Genomic DNA, 14,181 nt, shown 5'->3' with positions numbered 1-14,181 from the left:
AGGCAAGTGCGCGGAACGCCCACACGCTCACCTACAACTCGTATTCATGGAATCGAATAGCGCAAACCAGCGCATGGGCAAAGACGCGCACAGGGCCAAACAAGTCCGCCACAAGAAAGCAGGCGGAAGCGTCCCTGCGCCTGAAATAAATGTGCGCCAAAATGTGCGCTAACAAAAAGCACCTATATACAGCTATGATGAACGATCCATACTGTGGCCCCCTAGGACAAATGAGGTGCAAATGGGTATGCGACAAACACGGACACCCGATGTGTGAAAAATAGCCTGTGCATGTATTTTGGGGTGCGTTGGGAAGTTCGACACGCGATTGGCCTGGGTACGTGTATTTCGGGGTGCGCAGGAAGTTCCATACGCGATTGTCCTTGGTACGTGTATTTTGGGGTGCGCGTGAAGTTTCACACGCGATTTCAGCAGGGTGCGTGTATTCCAAGGTGCGCGGGAAGTTTCACACGCAAATTTGCAGGGTACGTGTATTTCGGGGTGCGTGTGAAATTCCACATGCAATTTCAGCAGGGTACGTGTACTTCGGGTGCGCAGGAAGTTCCACACGCGAATCCAGCAGCCTATGTGTATTTCGGGGGTGCCGGGGAGTACTACAAGTGAATTGGCCGTGTGGGTCCTCTCAGGTGTTCCCTTTACACCCTCCACGGCCCCTGCAGGCAGCCCACATCACAGGGGACTACCCTGCACCCCTGCACATGTCCCGCAGGCAGCCCATCCACCATGGCTATGCCCCCCAGCCAACCCACATGTCACCTTGCACTACTGCCCACCAACGCATGTCTACCAGCACCCCCACCCCCCAGCATCCAGGGGCACCCTCCACCAGGCCCCCACTCATGTCCAACTCATGTCTCCCTGTACCCCCACCCCCCAGCAGTCAGGGGCACCCTCCACCAGGCCCCCACTCATGTCTCCCTGCACCCCCCCCTAGCATCCAGGGGCACCCTCCACCAGGCCCCCACTCATGTCCCCCTGCACCCCCACCCCCCAGCATCCAAGGGCACCTGCCAGCAGACCCCACTCATGTCCAACTCATGTCCCCCTGCACCCCCACCCCCCAGCACTGTGGGGCACCTGCCAGCAGGCCCCCATTCATGTCCAACTCATGTCTCCCTGCACCCCCACCCCCCAGCAATCAGGGGCACCCTCCACCAGGCCCCCACTCATGTCCCCCTGCACCCCCAACCCCCCAGCACTGTGGGGCACCTGCCAGCAGGCCCCCATTCATGTCCAACTCATGTCTCCCAGCACCCCACCCCCCAGCAGTCAGGGGCACCCTCCACCAGGCCCCTACTCATGTCTCTCAGCACCCCCATGCCCAGCAGTCAGGGGCACCCTCCACCAGGCCCCCACTCATGTCTCCCAGCACCCCCACCCCCCAGCAGTGCAGGGCACCTGCCAGCAGGTCCCCACTCATGTCCAACTCATGTCCCCCTGCACCCCCACCCACCAGCAGTCAGGGGCACCCTCCACCAGGCCCCCACTCATGTCTCCCAGCAGCCCCACCCCCCAGCATCCAGGGGCACCCTCCACCAGGCCCCCACTCATGTCCAACTCATGTCTCCCTGCACCCCCACCCCCCAGCAGTCAGGGGCACCCTCCACCAGGCCCCCACTCATGTCTCCCAGCATCCCCACGCCCCAGCAGTGCAGGGCACATGCCAGCAGGCCCCCACTCATGTTCAATTCATGTCCCCCTATACCCCCAGCCCCCAGCACTGTGGGGCACCTGCCAGCAGGCCCCCACTCATGTCCAACTCATGTCTCCCTGTATCCCCACCCCCCAGCAGTCAGGGGCACCCTCCACCAGGCCCCACTCATGTCTCCCAGCACCCCCACCCCCCAGCAGTGCAGGGCACCTGCCAGCAGGCCCCCACTCATGTCCAACTCATGTCTCCCTGCACCCCCACCCCACAGCAGTCAGGGGCACCCTCTACATGTCTCCCAGCACCCCCACCCCCCAGCAGTGCAGGGCACCTGCCGGCAGGCCCCCACTCATGTCTCCCAGCATCCTCACCCCCCAGCATCCAGGGGCACCCTCCACCAGGCCCCCACTCATGTCCAACTCATGTCTCCCTGCACCCCCACCCCCCAGCAGTCAGGGGCACCCTCCACCAGGCACTCACTCATGTCCAACTCATGTCTCCCTCCACCCCCACGCCCCAGCAATCAGGGGCACCCTCCACCAGGCCCCCACTCATGTCCCCCTGCACCACCACCCCCAGCATCCAGGGGCATCCTCCACCAGGCCCCACTCATGTCTCCCAGCACCCCCACCCCCCAGCAGTGCGATTGGCCTGGGTACGTGCATTTCAGGGGTGCGCGGGTAGTTTTACACGGGATTTCAGCAGGGTACGTGTATTATGGGTTCGCGTGAACTTCCACACGCGATATCAGCAGGGTATTTGTATTACGGGGTTCGTGTGAACTTCCACACGTGACTGGGCCTGGGAGAGTGGGGTACGTGTATTCCTGGGGTGGCCGGGAAGATATACACGCGACTGGGCCTGGGAGAGCGTGTTACGTGTATTCCTGGGGTGGGCAGGAAGATTTACACAGTCGCCTACAACCCACCAAAAAAGACGGTCCAACCCAGAAACACGTACGCCAGCATGAAGCAGGCGCACGTCGACTCGCAGGAAGCAGGCGTACGTTGACCCGCACAGCATAAAAGTGTGTGCAAACAACAAACAAGCCCAGACGCCAGGATGAATATACCGTTCCTAGCAGCAGTGGCCGTGGGATACCGCAGGAGGAGGAGGAGGATAGTCAGGGCCAGAATCTTTACACCCAGAACCAGCCTTTTTGGTATGCCTGATGACCAGGTGTATGGGAGGTACAGGTTTCCACCTCACATAATACTCGACCTGGTCAGTGAGTGGGAGGATGACCTCACATCACCCCCCCCTGTGCTCCCAAGCACTCAGCCCCCTGGAGAAAGTCCTCAATGTACTGCACTTCTTGGCTACCGGATCATTTCAGCGGACAAGTGCCACAGTGGGGGGGGGGGTGTCACAGGCCACGCTGTCACGGTGCCTACACCAGGTATTGGCCATCATCACTGCACGCACATCAGTCCGCAGGCACATATACCTGCCCAGAACACCTGCAGAAAGGCAGGCTGTCATCCAGGATTTCTACGGGGTGGCACAATTCCCCAAAGTGCTAGGTGCCATTGATTGCACCCATGATATGATATGATATGATATGGTATTTGTAACGCGCCTATACACAAGTGTTTCAAGGCGCGACGAGGCAGGGAGGGAGGGAAACAAGGGGAAAACAGACAAACGATCCTACTAGGCCAGGTGTCATTCAGATCGCGCAAGTGCAGAGGTAAGGGGAAAGGAGGAAGTGCAGGGGGGAGGAGGTGGGGGGGAAGTGCAGTACAAGGTAAGTAGCGTAGAAAATAATAATAAATAATAAATAGAAAGGGCCAGCTGGTGGCAAGTGCGAGGTAAGTGCAGAGCAAGTGCTGGGAAAGGGGCTGTAGGGATACAGTGACAGTCCCACAGTGCAGGGGGAGCCGGGGAGGCAGTGCAAGTGGAGAGTGGCTGGGCCCTGGACCGAGGTTGCTGAGAGTGGCCCAGATGCAGGTTTAGTGCTGAATTCAGTGGGGAGTTAAGCAGGATTAGCAGGGGAGAGGGAGAGAGAAGGCAGAAGCGAAGAGGAAGGTTTTGAGGTGCTTCCGGAACCGGAGATGGTTCTCCTCAAGTTTCAGGGAGGCAGGAAGGCTGTTCCAGAGGGAGGCCCCAGCTGCGGAGAGAGATCTACCCCCAGCTCGTTGCTTCGAGAAGCGGCTGACCATGAGGGAGTTGGAGACGGATGAGCGAAGGGCTCGTGAAGGAAGATATTTAGGAAGAGAGAGTTGGAGGTATTTAGGTCCCAGGCCCCAGAAGGCCTTGTGGACAATGCAGAGGGTTTTGAACTTAATCCTCGCAGCCACTGGGAGCCAGTGAAGAGATTTCAGTCCTGGAGAGATACGGTCCCTGGGCTTGAGGCCAAGGACAAGTCTCGCAGTTCTGTTCTGGATAAGTTGCAGAGGGCGGAGAGTGGAGGCAGGCAGATTAAGATAGAGGCTGTTACAGTAGTCCAGCCTTGAGAGAACCAGGGCTCGAGAGACAGTGAGCTTCTGGGGGAAGGAGAGGAAGGGAAGAATACCTCTGAGGAGGTGCAGCTGGTAGTGTGACTTCTTAGAGACGTCAGATATATGAGGAGAGAAGGAGAGTGTGGAGTCGAAGATGACCCCGAGGTTTTTAGCCTTGCAGGTAGGGGCAGGAAGGGGGCCAAGGGAGGCCGGCCAGAGAGCTGCAGGGAAGGAGGGAGTGGGTGTGCCGATGAGTAGAATCTCAGTCTTACTGGCGTTGAGGCAGAGGTCATTGGCGGCGCACCATTCATGGATAGCAGACAGACAGTCGGAGATGAGGGAAGGAGAGGAGGAGGCTGAGGGTAGCCTGAAAATGAGCTGGGTATCGTCTCCATAGCACTGGAAGTGGGGGCAGAGAGCGGCGATGCGGTGGGCAAGGAGTGCCAGATACTGGTTGAAAAGCCAGGGAGAGAGGTTGGATCCCTGGGGGACACCACAGGTGGAGAAAAAGATGTCAGAGAGGAAGGAGCCCATTTGGACCTGGGAGGGTCGATCGGAGAGGAAAGAAGTCAGCCAGGCCAGAGCCTGACCAGTGATACCCAGGTTATCACGGAGACAGTTGAGCAGGATGGCATGGTTGACAGTGTCAAAGGCAGAGGAGAGATCGAGCAGAATGAGAACACAGGGAGTGTTGGTATCGAGGTTCAGGAGCAGGTCCTCACGGATGTTCAGGAGAGCAGTTTCCGTGCTTCTGGCAGCTCTGAAGCCAGATTGATGGTCATGAAGATTACCAACAGAGTCAGCATGGAGGCTCTACGTCCCCCCAGGGCATCTGAGCACATCTATAGAAACCGCAAGCACTGGCATTCCATCAACGTCCAGGTAGTATGTGATGCCAAGGGAATCATCACCTCAGTATATGCCAACTATCCAGGGTCCACCCACGACAGCTTCATTTACCGAATGTCTACCCTAAGCCGGGACCTAGAAGCTGGGCGGCATGGCGATACATGGCTGCTTGGTGAGTATGAATGCCACTGCACATGCATGCTTGTCAGATACAGAGCAATGTCACTACCCCACTAATGATACCCATCACCACTTCCCCAGGGGACAGTGCCTACCCTCTGAGCACCCACATGATGACGCCAATTCGGAACCCCATCACGCCTCCTGAGGTAAGATAAAACACAGCCCATATTGCAACCCGGGGCATAGTGGAGTGCACATTCGGAGTGCTCAAGTCACGCTTTCGCTCCCTTGACCGTTCTGGCGGGCAGCTGTCATACGCTCCCCCAGTAGTGTGCAGGATCATAGTGGCAGCATGTGTCCTGCACAATGTTGCAACACGCCGGGGCCTGGCTGTGGACATGGTGGTGCCCCCACATCCCCAACCACATGCACGCCCGCTGCGCATGGGAGGGGAAAGGGCACGGGGTGAGGCAGCCCGTACGCAGCTGGTGGTTAATTACTTCACATAGAAATCACACCCCTGTGGAGTGCACACAGCCCTGGCACATACCATCTGACAATCAATGATGACTCAATCTGACAATGATGATGAATGAAGGGACAGTCAACTGTCAGAACCATAGCAGCCTGAGATTGTTCTCCTGGAAGTGTCACAATGTGTGCATCCCTACCTACACAAACACCACCAATGCAGTGTCATCAAAAGACACACTTCTATGCAGCAAAAATGAATACCCACTTGCAAAATACAACATGAGAACAGTGCCATGTCACCCAACCCCTCCCTGGCACCGCCACACAACACACCATGGCATGTCATGCTATGTGAGAGCAAACAAAGTAATCCCCACAACATGACAAAAGTGTCACAAAGTACAGTGCCCCTAATGGAAACTGGCCACACATGAAATGCTCACAGTAATGCAGGACCAACAACACACATTACCAAATATTTAGCAATAATACAAATCACCTACACAACCTCAAACCTACCATAAACATGACAGTACAGATTTAAAAAATTGGTAGTCTCACTACCTGATAATGCCAGCACTTCGACCACTTCCAACTGTACAGTGTTAGCGCCACGCAAAAGTGTAGGTGCACTGCTTACAACATGGACTCCATTTCCAAAGTAGACCGCCTTGTGAAGACATGAGGAATGGACCTGCAAATTAGGAGGATGAGATGGATGCAGAGGCACATATCAATACACCATGCAGTGTACAATACAACAACAATATGCACTAGGAATGTATACACAGTATTGACGAGAGACTGCCCACACAGCAAATGGGAGTCCAACGTCACTGTGTAAGTCAATGTCACTTGGGCACACCCTTTGCAAGCCCATGGAAACGGGAAGCAGGAGGGGGGTGTGTCACACAAACCCAAGCATCTAACCCAAATTCAGGACAAGCCTGCATGTGCCCAGCCACAATACAGCGTATGCCCACGGGAGCCACACAAGGCAACACACTGTTAAAAAAATCAAAAATCAAAAATCAAAAATGGCCATGTATGGGCCAGGGGTGTGGGGGAAGCCACCCAGGAGGTCCGAGGACAGGGTGCACACCAAAACCCACCTGTGTGGATTTTGGGAAAAAAACACCTCCATGGGCTCATGGCCTGCACGGCTACCCTATTGTGAGAGAATCGCTGCTGTCACTCTCCTCACCCTCTGCAGCTGCATCAGGAGGTGGTGGTACCATGGGAGGCAGCCCTAGTCTGATCCTCCATGGCAGCAAGCATGCGGGTGTGGAAGGTCTGGTTCTGGAGGATAATCATGCGGAGGTCCCCATGCAACAACTCACGGGATGCCCGGACCTCCTCCCGAGTTGCCTGCATCTCAGCTGAGAGCGTACGTGTGAGCTGCTCCAGCTGCTGTTCTGTCCTCGTGTCAGTTGAAGCCTCAAGCTCAACAAGAGTCACCCTGAGCTGACGGAGTTCCACTCTCAGGGCTTCCCTGTGGCCCTGGGACTCAATAGAAATGGCTTCCCGCAGAGTCTCCAGTGCCGCACGTCTGTCCCTGTTGGACGCCAATATGTCCTCCCTGTGTGACTGGCATATGGAGTCTGTTGCCTGCTGTAGTTGTTCCATCAGCCTTTCTTGGGGGACAATGGAAGTGGCCACCCTATCCATGGCCTGAGCCATCATCTCAGATGATGCTGCCTGTTGGTTTGCCATACCGTATATGGATTGCTCCCATGCGGTATTGCCAGGTGGCGTACGGCCACTGCGTCGGTGGGCACCACACCTGTCTGGGGCAAAGCGAACTGCGCCTTGCTGTGCCGGCACTGCCTGAGGCTGCAGGACTGCATTCCTCCTCTGATCTGCTGGCCCAGGAACAGGATCAGATGTTGCAGAGTGTGACCCTGTATCCGTAACCACCAAAGGCGGACCTACCAACACTGACATCCCCATTGAGGGTTCTACCCCTGGTGCAGGTGGGTTGGACAGTACAGAATCCCTCCCTCATCATCCGAATCGACACCTGAATAGAGCTCGGGGAGGTGCACCCAGAGACACCCCTTGAGAGAATGGTCTGCAGCAAGTGTGGGTTCTCACCCACCACCACACCACGTCCCTCACTGGTGCCCGGTCGGGCCTAAGACCCCTCCTGGGTCTGCACCATCTCCACAACCACAGCAGTATCAAGTGCATCATCCCCTGCAAAGACATGAAAGAAAAGAAATGGGAACAGGCATTAGCACCATGGCACACAATTAGGGCTGAGAAGCAACAGAACCAGTACTTCATTGACACATGTCCCACATGACTATAACCCTCCCATGCATGCACCGTCACTGCGTATGAAGGGGAGGCAAATGGCACACATTGATGACACCAAGATGGAAGACCAACACATTTGCTGCATGCTGGCTAGAAGTGCCATCACACATTGGCCTGTGATTGGCATGTCCAATACACATACATGACACATGCCATCACACAGATGGCATGTACCATATCCATGTCTAGTGAAAGTGGTGGAATGCAAACAATCAGCCTGAATGAACACAGAATAATACGCAACAATGTTGTGGCAAAATGACACTTCAAGGGCAACTGGCGTGATGTTGGGCTAAATGTCTACTGTTGCCAGAAGGGATACTGCAATACCCAAATCCTAGTGCCCAGAATGTATTGGATGAAGCAGATGGGTGACCCAAACAACTCAGGCACACACATCCTCACCTGGCACTCAATCAGAAGCCCTCACACACACACCATGCACATGGATGACACACACATGCATGTGCACTCACCGGCAATGCCTCGTAATCTGGCAGGTCTCCCACGCCTTGTATCTGTCCCTCCGTGACGTAGGTCCCAGCAACATACTCATGTGGAGTGAGTTCAATGTCCTCTGCTGGAAACCGACCTCCAGTCACTAGAGTAGCGCATGACTTGAGGCCAGCTTTTTCTTTGACCTACGCTTCAGGTCATTCCAGCGCTTGTAGCAATCATTAGCTGTGCGCCTCACGAATCCAAGGGCACTTATGATGTCTGCGATGGTCTGCCAGTCTGCCAGACGTTGTGCAGGTTTGGTCTTGCATCCTGCAGTAATCACCATTTCGTGGTCATATGCGGACACATACTCCACAAGACAAGTGCATCAAGTTCGGCCTGATTGAAGCTGGGCTTCCTTGGCAGGCCGGACTGTGTAGCGGTGTCTGGGGCATCAGCCTGTACTGGACGAGCACTCTTCCTCTTCCGCTTGGAAGGTGGTGGGGATCCTGAGTGTCCTACGCCACTCTGGACACTAGGGGCCGGAACCCCGGTGGACTGTGGAGTAGGAGTGTGGGAATGAACACTCACCATGGGACTTGGTGCAGGCATTAGCTGAAGTGTGATGTAGTCAGGGGGAACGTCAGCAGGATGGACTGGGACCGACACTGTCCTGGCTGGGAGACTCAGAGCTGGGGTGGATGGAGCCGCAGCTGCCCCTGCAGCCTCCCAACCCTGCCTACTCGGGGCAGCAGATGACATAGCTGCCCCTGATCCACGTGGCCTGGTGACACCAACGTGCACCGCCACACGTGGCCTAGACCTGCTGACCTGGAAGTCAGACATGGAGTCACCCTGTGCCAGGTCTGGTGCCACAATGGGCTGGTCCAACAAGGGCTGAGCAGGGATGGTGTCAGCCACGTTACCCTCAACCATGGGGGGGCATGGGTGTCCCTGACTGGTCATCCACAAATGGGGGGCTAGGGTCACCCTGCAAGTCCTGGCCACGTCCCCTACCGTATCCACCACGCCCACCTCTTGAGTCTCGGCCACCCTTGCCACCCTTACCGCATGCTCGCCTCCCAACCATGGCACTGATGTTGTTGTGCATATGGGAGTTGCAGTGAACTATTGTCCTGGGTAATTGGGGGTCAAAGGAGTAAGGTACTAGATGAAATTCGTACCCTAGTGCTCTAGCAAGGCTGTATGTGACCCCTGGGGGAAGATGACGGGTCACGCAACGCACAGGCACCCCAAAAAAGGGAGATAATGTGCACGCAACCCCTCCTAGACCACGTGCATGGAAAAATAAACCTGAACTACGCTGTGGCACCCAGAAACACAAAAATGAACGTATGCGTGTCACATGCAGCCTAGAATGACCTCTGAAGGGGTACGCGACAAACGGGGCAAGCACAGATGTTAAATACGTGCGCGACTCTCCGTCTGCCTGGAAAAATAGTGTGAAAAAGACGCGACACCCCCGCCAAAAGAAGAATTGTACGCTGTCTGAGGAGACAGGACAACAGAAGAAGTGAACGCTGTTTGAGGAAACAGGCCCAGGAAAAAGACAAAAAGAGAAAAAGCTGTCAGAGGTAACAGGGGGTACGAACTTGGAACGCCGTGAAGTAAATCGCGTGTGAACCGACAAGAAGTACAGTTTTCACCCACTCGCTCTCCACGAAAAGCATGTACAAGGAAATGGCGTTCTACACGTACCTTTTAAACATGCCCACACGTCCAGCGTCACTTCCGCGTGTACGCGCTAAGGCCCTATCCTCCAATTACACGAGCTGACACTCTGACGTGCAGTCATTGGACGTGTAATATGCACCTGTGTACAGGGAAATGCCCACACACGCACGTCACAGACGCGCATATGCGCTGAGGCCCTTTCCACCAATTACACGCTTTGACACTCTGACGTGCTTATTTTTTCTACACGCCATGGAAAACGCACGTGCGCGTAACGTCATAGACGCGCCTACACGCTGGGGGCCTTTGGCCCAATGAATTTGCGTACGTGTGCTGACTCGCTTACGCGCTAAGGGCCTTTCCTCGAATTACACGCAGACCTGCTGGGTTTTAACGTGCCAAATCACTCCGTATCAAGCTGGCCACGCGTAAGCACACAGAAGACCACGCTCCTGCCCAGAATGCCGAATTACTGCAACCCAGAGCCCCAAGCACGCTCCCACCTGCCATCTGCTGCTGCCTGACTGCCTGCTGCCCACGTGCCCTGCCATTTGCTGCCTGCACATCAGCCAGGGGTGCTGTTGCTGTGACCACCCGTGCTGGAACTGAAGACTCCCGACTGGGATTCCATCACTTCACAGACCAGCCCCAGGACCCAGTTGCCCACCCACTCCTGCCTCTGGGGTTGTCATGTCAGGCACTGCAACATCTGGCACCACTGGCAACCCCCGGCCAGAGAGGCAGAGGGGCACCAGCTTCACTGCCACCGAAGTTGGTGTCCTGGTGGAGCAAGTCCTGGGGCAGTATGATGCCCTCTTCGGAAGTTTGTGCGCCGACAAGGAAGGACGGACTCAGATCTGGACGGACATTGTGACTGCCATCAACGCGGAGGGGGTGGCAGTCCGACTATTCCATCATGTCAAGAAGCGCTGGGAGGACTTTAGGTCCAGGACCCTCAACAAGGCCTGGCGCCTCTTGAAGGCAGCGGATGCTGAGGGGCGCTGGGGCCTCTTGTCGGAAGATCAGATGAGGGTCCTGGAACGCATATCCCCAGCGCTCCACGTCCAGGTCCTTGAGAGCCAGACCCGTCTGGAGTCGAGCGATAAGTGTACATGCATCCTGATTGTAAGCTGTGCATGTGGTGGTGTGCCAGTATTGTGCAGGTTGCACATGTGTTTTTATGGGCCCAAGTATGGGGGGTGTACAGGGCCGTGAGGCAAACACATGCGAGGGCTCTCATGTGTGAGACATGGATGGTGCTTGTGTGTGTAGGCTTGCATGCCAAATGCAGATGTGTGGGCACACATGTTTGAATGAATGTGTATGTAAGTAGGCATGTTCGTGATGTCACACATGGATGTTGGTTTCAGCTGCATGTATCTGCACTGTGTACATGTGCATGTGTGTGTATTTGACAAGGGTGCAACAGTGATGCAACATGGATGCATGTGACACCGGGATGTGGAAGAGTGATTGGCAGATGTGACATGGATGCCGATCTCAACACTGCGACAGTTGGCAGAGGTGTACACATGCATGCAAGTGTGGTGGTGTGTGTGCATGTGTAGTGCACTCCCTGTGTTGCATGTGATGTCTGGCTCACCTTTGCCTGCTCATGCTGTTGTATGTGTATGGATGGTGCTGGCTGTTGCGATATGGCTGTGGTATGGTTCATGTGTGCAAGTTGAAATGACATGTGTGTTGGCGATTGTGATGCCATGTCTGAGGTTTGCCAATGCCACTCATGTACAACTGTCATGTGTGTATGTGTCCATTGTACAGTGCCCTGATGACTGTATTTTATTTCTCCCTGTCTGCAGCGTCAACTGATGAAGAGGGCGGAGAAGGTGCTGTGGAGCACAGCGGCAGGGATCGCACCGCCAGCCGGAGACGCAAGGCCCGTCTCCCCTCCCAGGTTGTCATCTCGTCAGGGAGTGAGGAGTCCGGTGCCGCGTCCCAGGCCGCAGCTGCCGGGGGGAGGTCCAAGAGACAGAGGTCGGAGTTGGACTCCTCGGCAGCAGAAGGGGCAGCTGGGACCCCACAGGGCCCAACGGGGAAGATGGCACGGAGTCATCCAGGTTGGTGGGGGGTTTGGTGGAGGAGGAGGCCGTGCAAGCAACAGAGACGGGGTCTGGAGGTGGGGATTCCACTGGTGCTAGTGGTGCAGTGCAGGACCAGGGACAGGAGGCAGCACAGGCCACTGCGGAGGTGCCTGTGTGCAATCCTGTCCCTGATCCTGTCACTGCATCATCTTGTACCAGCAGGGATGCCTACGTCCAGACCCGTTTTCAGGCAGGGGATGAGCTTACAACAACTGGCCTTCCTCTGCCTGTGGATGTGGCTATCCAGGTACGGGTTGAACCTGTCCTGACTGGTGTGGCGTTGTGTCAACGGGCCATGCGAGGTGACCTGCAGTCTTTTCATGAGGAGACTGCACGTCATCTCGAATGGCTCGTTGACCGCGTCGGCCTACTGGGTCAGGTCACCCAGGCCGGATTCCTCCGTTTGCTGGAGCTTGTTCCGACCCCCTCCTCAACTGAACACCCTATACGCCAGTCGTCCTCCGTGCCATCTTTCCACCCATTTGTCACCTGGGTGCCCTGTGAAGCTGCCTCTGGCGGTGCGGCCAGGCTGGTGGAGGACACATCCCTGCCACAGTCGGGAGTCGGACGTCCAGCAGGGGTGGCCACATCAATGACTGCACCCTGGCCGGTGGAGGATGTGCAAGCAGCAGGAGCCAGGGCACAGGCACAGGCACAGCAGCAGCAGCAACGAGGTGGGTGCCATGATGGCTCGGGGCCTTCGACATCAGAGGGGCAGGCATCGGCCGGAGGGCAGGAGGACCCAGGATGGGAAGTGTCTTCCGTGTGGCAGCGGTTGGGCCATGCCATAGATGCGGAGTGGCAGCAGGCGGAAGAGGCACGGCTCACGATGGTCAGGGCGGAGAACTCCATGCGGAGGGCCCTGAGGCGGGCCGAGTGCCTCGAGACAATCCGCAGGGAGTTGGAGGAGAACATGTCGTCATCCCTGCGGACCCTCGGGGCCACGGAAGAGGACCGCCTCCGGGACATTGAGCAGGAGTTCGATGATGCCCTGGCCCGGAACATCCAGAAGTGAGCCGTCGGACTAGCCCGCTGCCCTTGTAAATAGTTCTTTAGTGTTAAGTTTCCTTTCGGTTTTGTTTTGTTTTGGGGCGCTTGGACAATGCCCCAACTTCTTGTATATAGTTCTTCATTAGGTAAGATTTTATTTTATAGGTTTCATTTAAAGGATTGGGCACATGGACCCTGGATGTTCACTTTGTACATAGTTTGACAATGGATTTGGATTGTTGATCTTGGTTTTTTATTATTTTTGCACCTTGGATTTATTTTCTCAGACTGACACTTTGGAGACTTGCTTTTGGATTGCTTTTCATTTGGATTTCATGCATCTTTTTCATTTATTGGACATGCTGGATTTCATTTATTATTTGCATTTTCTTCTGTTCCATTTCATTGCCTTGCTTTTCTGTTTAATACATTATCATATGGTACTTCAATGTGTGGTATTCTCTCTTTGGTTTCATGCATGTCACAATGTATGTTTTATCCTTCACATGCTGTCATTGTGTGGGTTTGACGGATATATGTTGATGTGCAGACTAGCGATTTGGGATGCATCATGTGCTGGTGATTTCTTTGTGGGGTGGATGTCATACCTGGTGGTGTGTTCGGACTGGGGTGGCGTAGGCAGTGTATTGAGGGTGCATGGGGGCCATGATGTTGGATCGTCATGAGGTGTTGGGGGGACATGTATGGGGGCCTGCTGGCAGGTGCCCCACAGTGCTGGGGGGCGGGGGTGCAGGGGGACATGAGTTGGACATGAGTGGGGGCCTGCTGGCAGGTGCCCTGCACTGCTGGGGGGTGGGGGTGCTGGGAGACATGAGTGGGGGCCTGGCCGAGGGTGCCCCTAACTGCTGGCGGGTGGGGGTGCTGGGAGACATGAGTTGGACATGAGCAGGGGCCTGCTGGCAGGTGCCCCACAGTGCTGGGGGGTGGGGTTGCAGGGGGACATGAGTTGGACATGAGTGGGGGCCTGCTGGCAGGTGACCTGCACTGCTGGGGGGTGGGGCTGCTGGGAGACATGTGTGGGGGCCTGGTGGAGGGTGCCCCTGACTGCTGGGGGGTGGGG

Source organism: Ambystoma mexicanum, chromosome 7q (genome assembly GCF_040938575.1).
Source record: "Ambystoma mexicanum isolate Mex_15411 chromosome 7q, UKY_AmexF1_1, whole genome shotgun sequence".
Lineage (NCBI taxonomy): Eukaryota > Metazoa > Chordata > Amphibia > Caudata > Ambystomatidae > Ambystoma > Ambystoma mexicanum.
This window is presented reverse-complemented; position numbering follows the sequence as displayed.